General features: G+C 43.3%; 1 protein-coding gene across 3 annotated transcripts in view; it reads right to left on the bottom strand.

Moving 5' to 3' along the window:
- The window catches only part of LOC118400184 (rap1 GTPase-activating protein 1-like), a 160,038-nt gene extending 155,063 nt beyond the window's left edge, over positions 1–4,975 (bottom strand). For 2 of the 3 annotated variants that reach the window (XM_052473380.1, XM_052473382.1), the window contains exon 1: positions 4,434–4,975. The gene's annotated coding sequence lies outside the window, so the exon portion shown is untranslated. The remainder of the gene's footprint in view (positions 1–4,433) is intronic. The other variant, XM_052473384.1, reaches the window with a different exon arrangement.
- Positions 4,976–12,513: the final 7,538 nt, after the last annotated feature.

Here is a 12,513-nt window from a genome sequence, read left to right as displayed (position 1 = left end):
AAAATAGCCCTGATTTAGCCTGCCCCAGAACAGTTTAGTTCTGAAGTATTTGTTGCCATAGAAATGTACCTGGCTAAAAGGTGAGCCACTTTCGTACGACCTCAGATAGAACTCAGAGCTGGCCAAAGTTACCTAGCTAACTCCTCAAATAAGCCTACCTGAGGTTATTTCTTAGGGGTATTTTGTTCTTGAGTGTTTATGTACTGTTTGTGCACTCCTCAAAAAGGAGCGTGTTGTAACTAAAATGGAAAAAAATGGCATATTAACCTGTGGACCCAGAAATGTGCCTATTCAATAGGGCACCAGAGATTTCAGGATTGTGGCTAGCGGTAGAAAGCGCTGCTTGACAGCGAGTTTTAGCACCATGGCAGGGGAGAGCGCTACTACAGGTGGGCCCGCCCCTCACACAAGCAGCATTCATAAAGAGCAAATTCGAGACGGGGAATAGGGGTATACCACGTATTAGGTTTGAGGATTTAGCGAGGTAACTTTGATCCACTCTGAGGTCAACTTGGGATAACTGCTCAAACGAAAGTTGCTCATCTTTTAGCCAGGTACATTTCTATGGCAACGAATCCTTCAGAACTAACCTGCTCCAGGGTTGGCTAACTCCATTTATCCTGAATTGTCTGAGTCACGAGTTGAGGACCAATAAAATCAGATTCCTCCCTCTCGCAAAGATTGTGTCATCATCCCCTTCATTTAAGGAAGACGACTGATTAAATATTTTATTAATGAAATGTTTTTGAGAGGGGTAAAATATTTTGTCATGTTAAAACACATGAGTCATTTAGTAATGACAGCAGTTGCTTTCCAAACTATACGTTTTTTTTGTGTGATTTTATTTAGAAATTTGAAAAAAAGATGACAGCTGCAACCAATCATAGACATATAATCCATAATTGGCAGTTCCCATTCAAGTCAAGACTGGCAGCCATTGCTAGTGTACTAGAGGTCGACCGATTATCATTTTTCAACGCCGATACCGATACCGATTTATTGGAGGACCAAAAAGCCGATACCGATATTATTTGTTGGCAAAATGACAATTACAACAATACTGAATGAACACTTATTTTAACTTAATATAATACCTCAATAAGATCAATTTAGCATCAAGTAAATAATGAAACATGTTAAATTTAGTTTAAATAATGCAAAAACAAAGTGTTGGAGAAGAAAGTAAAAGTGCAATATGTGCTATGTAAGAAAGCTAACGTTTCAGTTCCTTGCTCAGAACATGAGAACATATGAAAGCTGGTGGTTCCTTTTAACATGAGTCTTCAATAATCCCAGGTATGAAGTTTTAGGTTGTAGTTATTATAGGCATTATATGACTATTTCCCTCTATACCATTTGTATTTCATTAAACTTTGACTATTGGATGTTCTTATAGGCACTTTAGTATTGCCAGTGAAACAATATAGCTTCCGTCCCTCTAGTTAGCGCACGCTAACTAGCTAGCCATTCACTTCGGTTACACCAGCCTCGTCTCGGGAGTTGATAGGCTTGAAGTCATAAACAGCGCAATGCTTGACGCACAACAAAGAGCTGCTGGCAAAACGCACGAAAGTGCTGTTTGAATGAATGTTTACGCGCCTGCTTCTGCCTACCACCGCTCAGTCAGATACTTAGATACTTGTATGCTCAGTCAGATTATATGCAACACAGGACACGCTAGATAATATCTAGTAATATCATCAACCATGTGTAGTTAACTAGTGATTATGATTGATTGTTTTTTATAAGATAAGTTTAATGCTAGCTAGCAACTTACCTTGGCTTACTGCATTCACGTAACAGGCAGTCTCCTTGTGGAGTGCAACGAGAGAGAGGCAGGTCGTTATTGCGTTGGACTAGTTAACTGTAAGGTTGCAAGATTGGATCCCCCGAACTGACAAGGTGAAAATCTGTCGTTCTGCTCCTGAACAAGGCAGTTGACCCTCTGTTCCTAGGCCGTCATTGAAAATAAAAATATGTTCTTAACTGACTTGCCTAGTTAAATAAAGGTATCATAAAAAATATACTTTTTTTAATCGGCAAATCGGCGCCCAAAAATACCGATTTCCGATTGTTATGAAAACTTGAAATCAGCCCTAATTAAATCGGCCATTCCAATTAATCGGTCGACCTCTATAGTGTACCCATGAGTTTAACAGTCAAATTTCCAGGTTTAGAGGTTACAAAACCCTTCTATAGATTATATGCATATTCAGTCATTGATTATGTCTATGGCCAAATTGGAACAAGCTGTTCCACAGATAGAAGAAGGATCGATAGGAGTGAGGAAAAGGTGCTTTGTAGTATACCACTCTGGGAGAAGAGAAAGAACTGAGATGTTTGGCATGGGCTGCAGCATCAGGGGGAACAAACGCTACTTCTGATTGTGATTATTGTTCCAATTTCCCTTTCCCTAAATTTAGAATTGCAAAACAATAGGGAATAAAATGATCAATTAGATTAAACTGCAAGTGCACCACAGAGTGTAGATTCTGAGAGTGTTGAGTAGGTCGCAATGTTTTATGGTAAATCTTGAGTTCACTCTAATTTTCATTTTACATAGAAGAATGAACAAAGTCATGTTCCAGAATATAGAAAGAGGGGTACATGGGTGCCAGCTCAAGTGTTTTCAAAGACAAACCTGGGAAATTTCAAGGCAATGGAATCTTAGTTTATATCTTTGCTTATTTAGCAGACTTATTTCAGGAAAATGTTGGGCTGGTACCAATGAGGAATGCTCAGATGGCTATAAAAGTATTGGTATATCTGCCAACAGATCATCTGGATGACCTTAACTTACTTAATTGCATAGAAAACTGCTGGAGGGAGGGAGCATTGTAGTTTTCCAGGGAACCTCATGACAACGTCTTAATATGGTAACAAGAGCAAAGACGACAACATCACCAATGACAACGGCCTCATAGGTACATCATCAAGTGGAATTTACATAAACAAATCAAAAACTGAACTAGGCCAACAGACGATCAGCATTGGCCCTTTGGCAAAATTGAGCCGCCAGTAAGCTCCCACACTTTCAGCAGAAAATAATGGAATTTTTCTGTTTTATTCCTGTGAAGTGTAGAGACCCATTAATTACATCCAGAAGGTCAGTCTAGAAAGAAACAAAAAGCAAATAGCTTTAGGACCCTGGACTACATTGCACCCAAGCAGCTGTCAGGTTTTCTTCACAGAGAGGAGGGGACAATGCAAGCCTATCCAGCCATAAGCAACAGGGGAATACTATGTTAATGTTAAGGCTTGGAGACATTGACAGTGTTACATTTTTCTCTCAATATAAAATATCTCAATCCATGAATTTCTGGAGAGTGCTGTCTTTTTTAACCTTAGTTAATAGACCTTCCTTGTTGCAAATGGTTTGCACAAGCAATCAAAAGCCCATACTGAATCAACTGCTAATTTGTTTTTCCAATTTCTGCTGAGACATAAGGCTGACGAAGCAAACTAATTGTGGATAGAGAGAGAGATAAAATAGTCTGCCTGCTTGCCCCAGCTCCACCGCAGCAGGCAGCACTGAGTCTAACTCTCATTGCTGAGATGGGACAAATATCTCTGACAATGATACATACAACAGACAAGGTTCAGAGTCTCATTCACCAGGCGTATAGCTTGCACTCTAAGATAATTAGTCATAGTATACTGTAGGTAAAACATCTAGATACGACTATCACTGAGCAACCACTAGAAAAAATTACTTTGACACTGCTGACCTAAAGCCAACTGGTTTTTAAATCAGCTTTTGTAACTGGAAATTAAGTCTTTATCCATTTTCTGGATTGGGCCTTCAAGGATATATTTGGAAATCAAATCATGTATTTATCAACTGTAGTTGCCATCATAGTAAGGTAATAGGTATTCATGATCAACTAGAGGCCATGGACAGTACTATTACATGTGCATAATAAGGAGCTGTGTGACACCTGCTATATGGGCTTTATTTTACAGCGGGTCATACTTCTAAATGTTATTATTACAGACTTAGAACGTTAACCACATGGTAACATGCCTACATAACAATATATCAACTGTTCTGTTTCATTGGGACTCATAGAGCAGAGTCGTGATATACAACTTGATATACCAGGTAGTAAGAAACTGTGTAGGCTGCTACATCATAAATAAAGGAGTTGCCACTCCTTACTACTCTCTCGACAGACTACTAGAGCGCAACAAGGTATTGTGCTATGTACATCGGCGGAGCGTGTTATGGTCAGTGAAATAAACACGTGACTATAAGGGTTGTTTCGGCAGATCGTACGCTAATTTAAGTATAGCCTAACATAGAAGACAAATTAGATGGTTGAACGTTTTATGCGCTTTATGAGACTTGATAATCAGATAAATAAAAACTACAACCATATGGACACTATAAAATGCAACATGCCGACTATTAATAAACAAAAACAATATCTTACCTTTTGGTGGAGCCAGTACGGCTGCATCCACTGGATGAATCGGTTCTTGTATGCTTGGCGCGCGACTAACCGCAATACAGGTGAACTCGTTGAAGGAAGGCTGCTTGCATTACTCTAAAAAAACGACCAGTTCATCGATGTTTCTTCATGTCTCAAGCGTTTGGGTAGCTCTCACTGTTTAATTTGGCCAATTGTCTCTATTCAGAAAGCCTGAGCAGCGCAGTTGTGATGTTCGACAAATCCGCTCTCGACGTATCAGCGCAGATCTAGTACAGTGTAACCTAACGTAGCAAGTAAAAATAAACAGTTTTTCCTTGAGATCCTATAAAATATGCTGTCACGTGCTCAATCCCCACAGACCCCACAATACCCAATGTTCGATACACGCCAAATGGTAAAGCAGCAACAAAAAAAAGACATCCCTACAATGGAAGAATAAAGACTATCATATTATATTATAGCCAATGAAAAAACAATTGTTCAATCTCATTGACCAGCACTTATGTGAAAGGGAAGATGTGTTTGTAGGCTTTAGCCTTTTAATATTTTCTAACTAACTAAAAAAAATCTTGATTGATCGATTGATTGATTAGCTGCTGATAATCATTATTCTCCTTGATAGAATAGAAGCAGTAGGGAGGGACAGAAACAATTGTCATCTTCCCTTTAGAAGAAGGCTGCTCAAATTCTATACTCCCCCCCCCCCAAAAATACCTATAGACTTAGATAAACAGCATTGGCTAGCAGTTTGACACACCCATACTGGCTCTCTTCTGATCTGACTTTCATTCCAAATTCAGTTGGTGAGGAATATGTCTCATCATGTAGACTACTTGACAGGACATGTGCAGGGTGATCTACAGATGAGAACTTTTATTCAGTCCTCCCATCCTCCGCTCTGTTAAATATATCTCTGTTCTTTTACATCCCTCTCCTTTAACACTTGAAAGGCAGAGTGAGTCATTTTGACTCAAAATGTATTTTAAATTGAAATATCTCTGCCATTTTCACAGTCGTGACCCCTCTGTCTGTGACTTTTCTTAAATAAATCTCATCCATCTTCCTTTCTCCCTGTCAATCAAAGATAAGAACAGTAAATGTACTTCCCTGGCTGTGTTACAACTTATCCCAGACAGGGTAACTTGTTTTAGACATGGACCATGTCAGTACAAGAATCATGCAACAAGTGAATAACAGTCCAGTATCCATTCTTAAAATACACTGCAAATATTACTCCCTGTAGAACTGCATGTTTGATCAGTTTTTACTGATGATAATCTTGATTTGAATCTTGGACTTGTTTCATATGATAGTGTCAGGGTTTTCCTGTGGTGAAGTAGAGGAGGACCAAAACGCAGCGTGGTTATATTGACTCATGTTTAATAAAAACGGATAAACATGAACACTACAAAACAATAAACGTGGAAAACCAAAACCAGCCCTATCTGGTGCAAAACACAGAGACAGGAACAATCACCCACGAAACCCAACACAAAACACGCTACCTAAATATGGTTCCCAATCAGAGACAATGACTAACACCTGCCTCTGATTGAGAACCATATGAGGCCAAACATAGAAATAGACAAACCAGACACACAACATAGAATGCCCACCCAGCTCACGTCCTGACCAACACTAAAACAAGGAAAACACATACGAACGATGGACAGAACGTGACAGAACCCCCCCAAGGTGCGGACTCCGAACGCACAACCTAAACCTATAGGGGCGGGTCTGGGTGGGCATCTCTCCGCGGTGGCGGCTCTGGACGTGGACCCCACTCCATAATTGTCTTAGTCCACCTCCTTAGTGTCCCTTGAGTGGCGACCCTCGCCGCTAACCTTGGCCTAGGAAACCTAACAATGGGCCCCACTGGACTGAGGTAGCTCGGGACCGAGGGGAAGCTCGGGACCGAGGGGAAGCTCGGGACCGAGGGGAAGCTCGGGACCGAGGGGAAGCTCGGGACCGAGGGGAAGCTCAGGCAGGTTGATGGATCTACCAGATCCTGGCTGGCTGGTGGTTCCGGCAGATCCTGGCTGACTGGCAGATACTGGCAGACTGGCGGATCCTGGCTGAACGGCGGATCTAACTGATCCTGGCCGACTGGCAGATCCTGGCAGATCCTGGCCGACTGGCAGATCCTGGCGGATCCTGGCACACTGGCGGATCCTGGCACACTGGCAGATCCTGGCTGAATGGCGGATCTAACTGATCCTGGCCGACTGGCGGATCCTGGCAGACTGGTGGATCCTGGCAGACTGGCGGATCCTGGCAGACTGGCGGATCCTGGCAGACTGGCAGATCGGGCAGATCCTGGCTGACTGGCACTTCTGGCGGATCCTGGCTGAATGGCGGATCTAACTGATCCTGGCCGACTGGCGGATACTGGCCGACTGGCAGTTCTGGCGGATCCTGGCAGACTGGCGGATCCTGGCAGACTGGCGGATCCTGGCAGACTGGCGGATCTGGCGGATCCTGGCAGACTGGCGGATCCTGGCAGACTGGCGGATCTGGCGGATCCTGGCAGACTGGCGGATCCTGGCAGACTGGCGGATCCTGGCAGACTGGCGGATCTGGCGGATCCTGGCAGACTGGCGGATCCTGGCAGACTGGCGGATCCTGGCAGATCCTGGCCGACTGGCAGATCCTGGCCGACTGGCAGATCCTGGCGGATCCTGGCAGATCTGGAGGATCCTGGCAGACTGGCGGATCCTGGCAGATCGGGCAGATCCTGGCTGACTGGCAGATCTAACTGATCCTGGCTGACTGGCAGATCCTGGCCGACTGGCGGATCCTGGCTGACTGGCAGATCCTGGCCGACTGGCAGATCGGGTAGATCCTGGCTGACTGGCACTTCTGGCGGATCCTGGCTGAATGGCGGATCTAACTGATCCTGGCTGACTGGCAGATCCTGGCCGACTGGTGGATCCTGGCTGACTGGCAGATCCTGGCCAACTGGCAGTTCTGGCGGATCCTGGCTGACTGGCGGATCCTGGCTGACTGGCGGATCCTGGCTGACTGGCGGATCCTGGCTGATTGGCGGCACTGGCGGCGCTGGGCAGACTGGCGGCACTGGCGGCGCTGGGCAGACTGGCGGCACTGGCGGCGCTGGGCAGACTGGCGGCGCTGGGCAGACTGGTAGCTCAGACGGAGCTGGGCAGACGGGTGGCTCAGACGGCGCTGGGCAGACTGGCGGCACTGGCGGCGCTGGGCAGACTGGTAGCTCAGACGGTGCTGGGCAGACAGGTAGCTCAGACGGCACTCGGCAGACTGGAGAAAAAGGCTCTGGTAGCGCTGGACTGAAGAGCACTGGTGCCTCTGGAATGAGGGGGTCTGGCGCCTCTGGCATGAGGGGCGGTAGCTCTGACAGCGCCGGACAGGCGGGAGACTCTGGCTGCGCTGGAGAGGAGGAAGGCTCCGGCAGCGCTGGACAGGCGGGACGCACTGTAGGCCTGATGCGTGGTGCTGGCACTGGTATGCCGTGCATACTATGCCAAACCAACAGCTTTCTTTCTACTCTGTCCAATACATCCTCCACACTCTTAGACTCAGCACTCTGCTTCGCCGACAGCTCCAATTCCATCCATGGCTCTGCCCAGGGTCCTTTTCCGTCAAGGATCTCCTCCCAAGTCCATTTATCCAAATAGTTCAGCATTTCCCACTGCTGCTGATCCTGTTGCTGCTGCCTCTGTTCCTTCTCCTGCTGCTGCTTTTGCCATTACCCGTTACCACACCGCTTGGTCCTTGGTTGGTGGGTGATTCTGTCAGGGTTTTCCTGTGGTGAAGTAGAGGAGGACCAAAACGCAGCGTGGTTATATTGACTCATGTTTAATAAAAACGGATAAACATGAACACTACAACACAATAAACGCGGAAAACCAAAACCAGCCCTATCTGGTGCAAAACACAGAGACAGGAACAATCACCCACGAAACCCAACACAAAACAGGCTACCTAAATATGGTTCCCAATCAGAGACAATGACTAACACCTGCCTCTGATTGAGAACCATATCAGGCCAAACATAGAAATAGACAAACCAGACACACAACATAGAATGCCCACCCAGCTCACGTCCTGACCAACACTAAAACAAGGAAAACACATACGAACGATGGACAGAACGTGACAGATAGTGTCACACTTAAAAGCACAAATGTTCATAAAGTGTAAACAGATGTAAGATCTTAAATTGAGCCAGTTTGCTACAGCAGGAAAATAATCCAGGAAATGTAAATTGTAAATTATTACGTGAATGTCAATTAATGTACATTTTTGTAGGGGCTTATACATTTTTCGTAAGGGGAAATCAAGTCAGAAATTTCAGAGAGGAAATATCTAACTTCACCTTTTACAACCTCAATATACCCTACAACTTTAAAATGTCCTGCATTGCAGGAAAGTCTTCCTGCAACATGGTGATCAAATTGAGATCCTACATCTGTATAATTTTATCCCAACCTCAGTTTAATCAGAGTATTTGATCTCTGCTTTTCATAGAGAGATGTGAAACTCGTCTGCTACCGGTGAACATACAAAACATGCTGATATCAAAGTCCCATTTCCACAGCCACATTAGCTCTCTTGAAACTACTCAAGACTTTTAATATATTTTCAAGTGTCTTGTATATTTATCATCATATGAATGGAAGGCTTTGAGACAGATATTCTGCTATTAGTAGAAGAGATTTATGTATCTAAGATGAGGGCCTTTGAGTGACTCACCACTGAGTTCCTTTGTAATCTTTCTTTCAGGAAACAGTGCTTTCGGAAAGTATTCAGACCCCTTGACTTTTTACACATTTTGATAAGTTACAGCTTTATTCTAAAATGTATTAAATAAAAACCATCAGCAATCTACACACAATACCCCATACTGACAAAACGAAGACAGGTTTAAAGAAATAAAAAAGCAGAAGTAACATATTTACATAACTATTCAGACCCTTTGCTATGAGACTTGAAATTGAGCTCAGGTGCATCCTTGAGATGTTTCTACAACTTGATTGGAGTCCAACTGTGGTAAATTCAATTGATTGGACATGATTTGGAAAGGCCCACACCTGTCTACATAAGGTCCCACAGTTGACAGTGCATGTTAGAGCAAAAACCCAGCCAACTGCCCCTGAACAGGCAGTTAACCCACTGTTCCTAGGCCGTCATTGAAAATAAGAATTTATTCTTAACTGACTTGCCTAGTTAAAGGGTTAGGTAAAATAAAATATATATATATATTTTTTAATTCCTCCAAGCCAAAGGAATTGAATGTCCCCAAGAACACAATGGCCTCCATCATTCTTAAATAGAAGAAGTTTGGAACCACCAAGACTCTTCCTAGAGCTGTCTGCCCGGCCAAACTGAGCAAGGAAAACCATATCTGCAGCACTCCACCAACCAGGCCTTTATGGTAGAGGGGCCAAACGGAAGCCACTCCTCAGTAAAAGGCACAAAATGTGATAAAAGTCAAGGGGCCTGAATGCTTTCACGATCGAAGGCACTGTATAAGTGAGGTTAAAGGCCGTTGAAGCTTTTCATTTTTGGTTAAATATAACATTTTTAAACCTATTATTAAATACTTTTTTGTTGTCCCTCTACTGTATGATAAAGTCCGCCCCATTCCAGGACTCAATTTATTAGCTCCCAAACATTTGAAAGGTAATTAAAAAGCGGAAAGGAAAATGCCTTGCTGACTGTCTTAACTGTAATGCATGCAAAAACATGCACTGGAGCCTTTCTACATGTCATGACATCAATTAGTGCAAGGTTTACGGGCAACTTAATGGAAAGCTAATTATTTACAGCAACCTGCTGCTTGCCCTCTGTGGGGTTCCTATTTTGTCACTGAAGAGACCTGGAGGGGTGCTTACACCTGCACAAGTTGCTCGGAAATGACTGCACAGTTCAATGTACAAAATGCACACTGGCCTTTTTGAAAGATCTTTCATTCCAGTGCTATGTGTGGAAGGTCTTAAAAAGCTTCTTACTTCATTCAGAACCAACTTTGTGACTTGGGAAACATCCGGTCCCTTTTTATCTAATTGTGAAGTGAAAGACTAGCCTCTTGCCTGATCACCCTGACTTTGAAAACTCTGTAAAAGTGGTCAGGCAGGATGTGGCCTTGTAATCCTTCCAGAGCAGAGCCCGCTCCCTTTCTCGCTTTCTCTCTCTCTCTTGCTCCCCGCACCAACCCACGCCCTCTCTCTCACTGACTCTGGCTATCGGCCCACTCAGTCCTCCCACACAGCAATAGATTTTGGCTTGAGGTATGGTACTGATCATCAACAATCATGTCAAATCAATATATACCCAGATGAATCATTTGCAGCTTTTCTCAGAATCAAAGCTTTTTTTAAAATTACAATAACAAATCCTTGCCAGGTATAGCTGGTAACCAGCTTTCTACAATAAATAACAATTTATTTGTTTGACTGGGACGCTCATGAAAGGATTGGTTAAAAAAGGTTTACCTCCACCCACAAATATAATATTTGACCCTTATAAATAACTACCATCTGCTGCACAACAAAGCAACTGAGCTGTGATGACAGCTGTGCCATAATAAGTGGCTGCTGTGCAACAATGGCAACACTGCTCTCTCTGCATCAGCATCTGACAGACCTGCCTGCAGATACACTACCTTTGAATGCAGACCTTTCAATCCTATATATTTTGTCTGAGTAAAGATGACGGGTATCTCGTAGAACTAATACCTGGGTTAGCTCCTATAGGATGACTTCAACTAAATTATCCCCAACGCCTGTTCAATGGCTGGACATTGAAACCCTTAGGACTGAGGCCAATGCTATTATCCAAACCTTAATGGAGAGGCAGCAATCCATTGCTTGTTCAAAGCAAATGAATCTTCTTTCCTCACCTGATTGCTATTCCCTTTGTTATTACCCTTCTTGTTATTGGATTTTTTTAAAAATTATGTCAAATTCTATTTCAGAAATCAAAGCTCGAAATTCAGAACACAAATGGAGATTATGGATGAATGTCATCTTGAAAGTTGTTGCCAAGTGAAAGAAATTACATTTCAATTAACTTTGATGAATAAACTTTGATTGCTTGCAACATGAAATAAGTCATTACGTTTTAAGTGTTCACTGAAGGTACATTTCACACCTAGTGTACATTCCATACTTTGGGAAGCAGACCTGCAAAACATGTAGGCCTACCATACACTGAGTATTGGTACCAAGGTTACTGAATGTCTCTGTAAGACGAACAGCACTCAATGGTCTTCCATAAGTTGCTTTAAAGGCTCATAGCAATTTGATGTGGCTAGAGCCACTACAGGAATGTAAGTGGCTGTAAGCCTGATACGGATATCAGAGGATTTGGTTTGGTAACATCTTCATTGTGAAATTAAACACATTTGCTGCACTCTTTTTCTGCTACTGCGGTCAGCCACCATTGGAGAGTCTGACTGGAATTGTGATGTACAGTACCACAATGTACTGTATTAATGTAACATGCTATTAAAGTGCATTTTACAAGCTGAGACAGAACACAATCTGTCAGAAGTGGATCAAGGCTGTGGATTCATTATTCAGGCCCTGCCTGGCTACAGTGGAGAGATATGCAGTGATATGTCATCATCATCTGCCCCGAAATGAGATGCATTCTCATCTCATTTAGAACCATGCACAGGAGGTTGGTGGCACCTTCATTGGAGGATGGGCTCGTGGTAATGACTGGAGCGGAATTAGTGGAATGGTATCAAATATATCAAACACATGGTTTGATGCCATTCCATTTGCTTTGTCCTCCCCTCAGCAGCCTCCACTGGAACCATGGCTTATGAAACAAGAGGTAGTAGAGCCTTGATTTTGGAGAGGGCTTCTCACATACTTTATTACACACTCCTGGTTTTTAATCTATTTCTGAATACATTTTACATGTACTATGTAAGTACAGCGTGCTGTGAATATAAACCCTAATGAAACAACCATAAGCTCAGAAAGGTCTCAATGATCTCCTAAAAATATGTTATACAGTGACAATGCATAGCGTTTTAAAGATCCTACAGGATGTTCCCCTATATATTTGTCACGCCCTGACCGTAGAGCTCTTG

The sequence above is a fragment of the Oncorhynchus keta genome, chromosome 21 (assembly GCF_023373465.1).
Source record: "Oncorhynchus keta strain PuntledgeMale-10-30-2019 chromosome 21, Oket_V2, whole genome shotgun sequence".
NCBI classification, from domain to species: Eukaryota; Metazoa; Chordata; class Actinopteri; order Salmoniformes; family Salmonidae; genus Oncorhynchus; species Oncorhynchus keta.
This window is presented reverse-complemented; position numbering and strand designations above follow the sequence as displayed.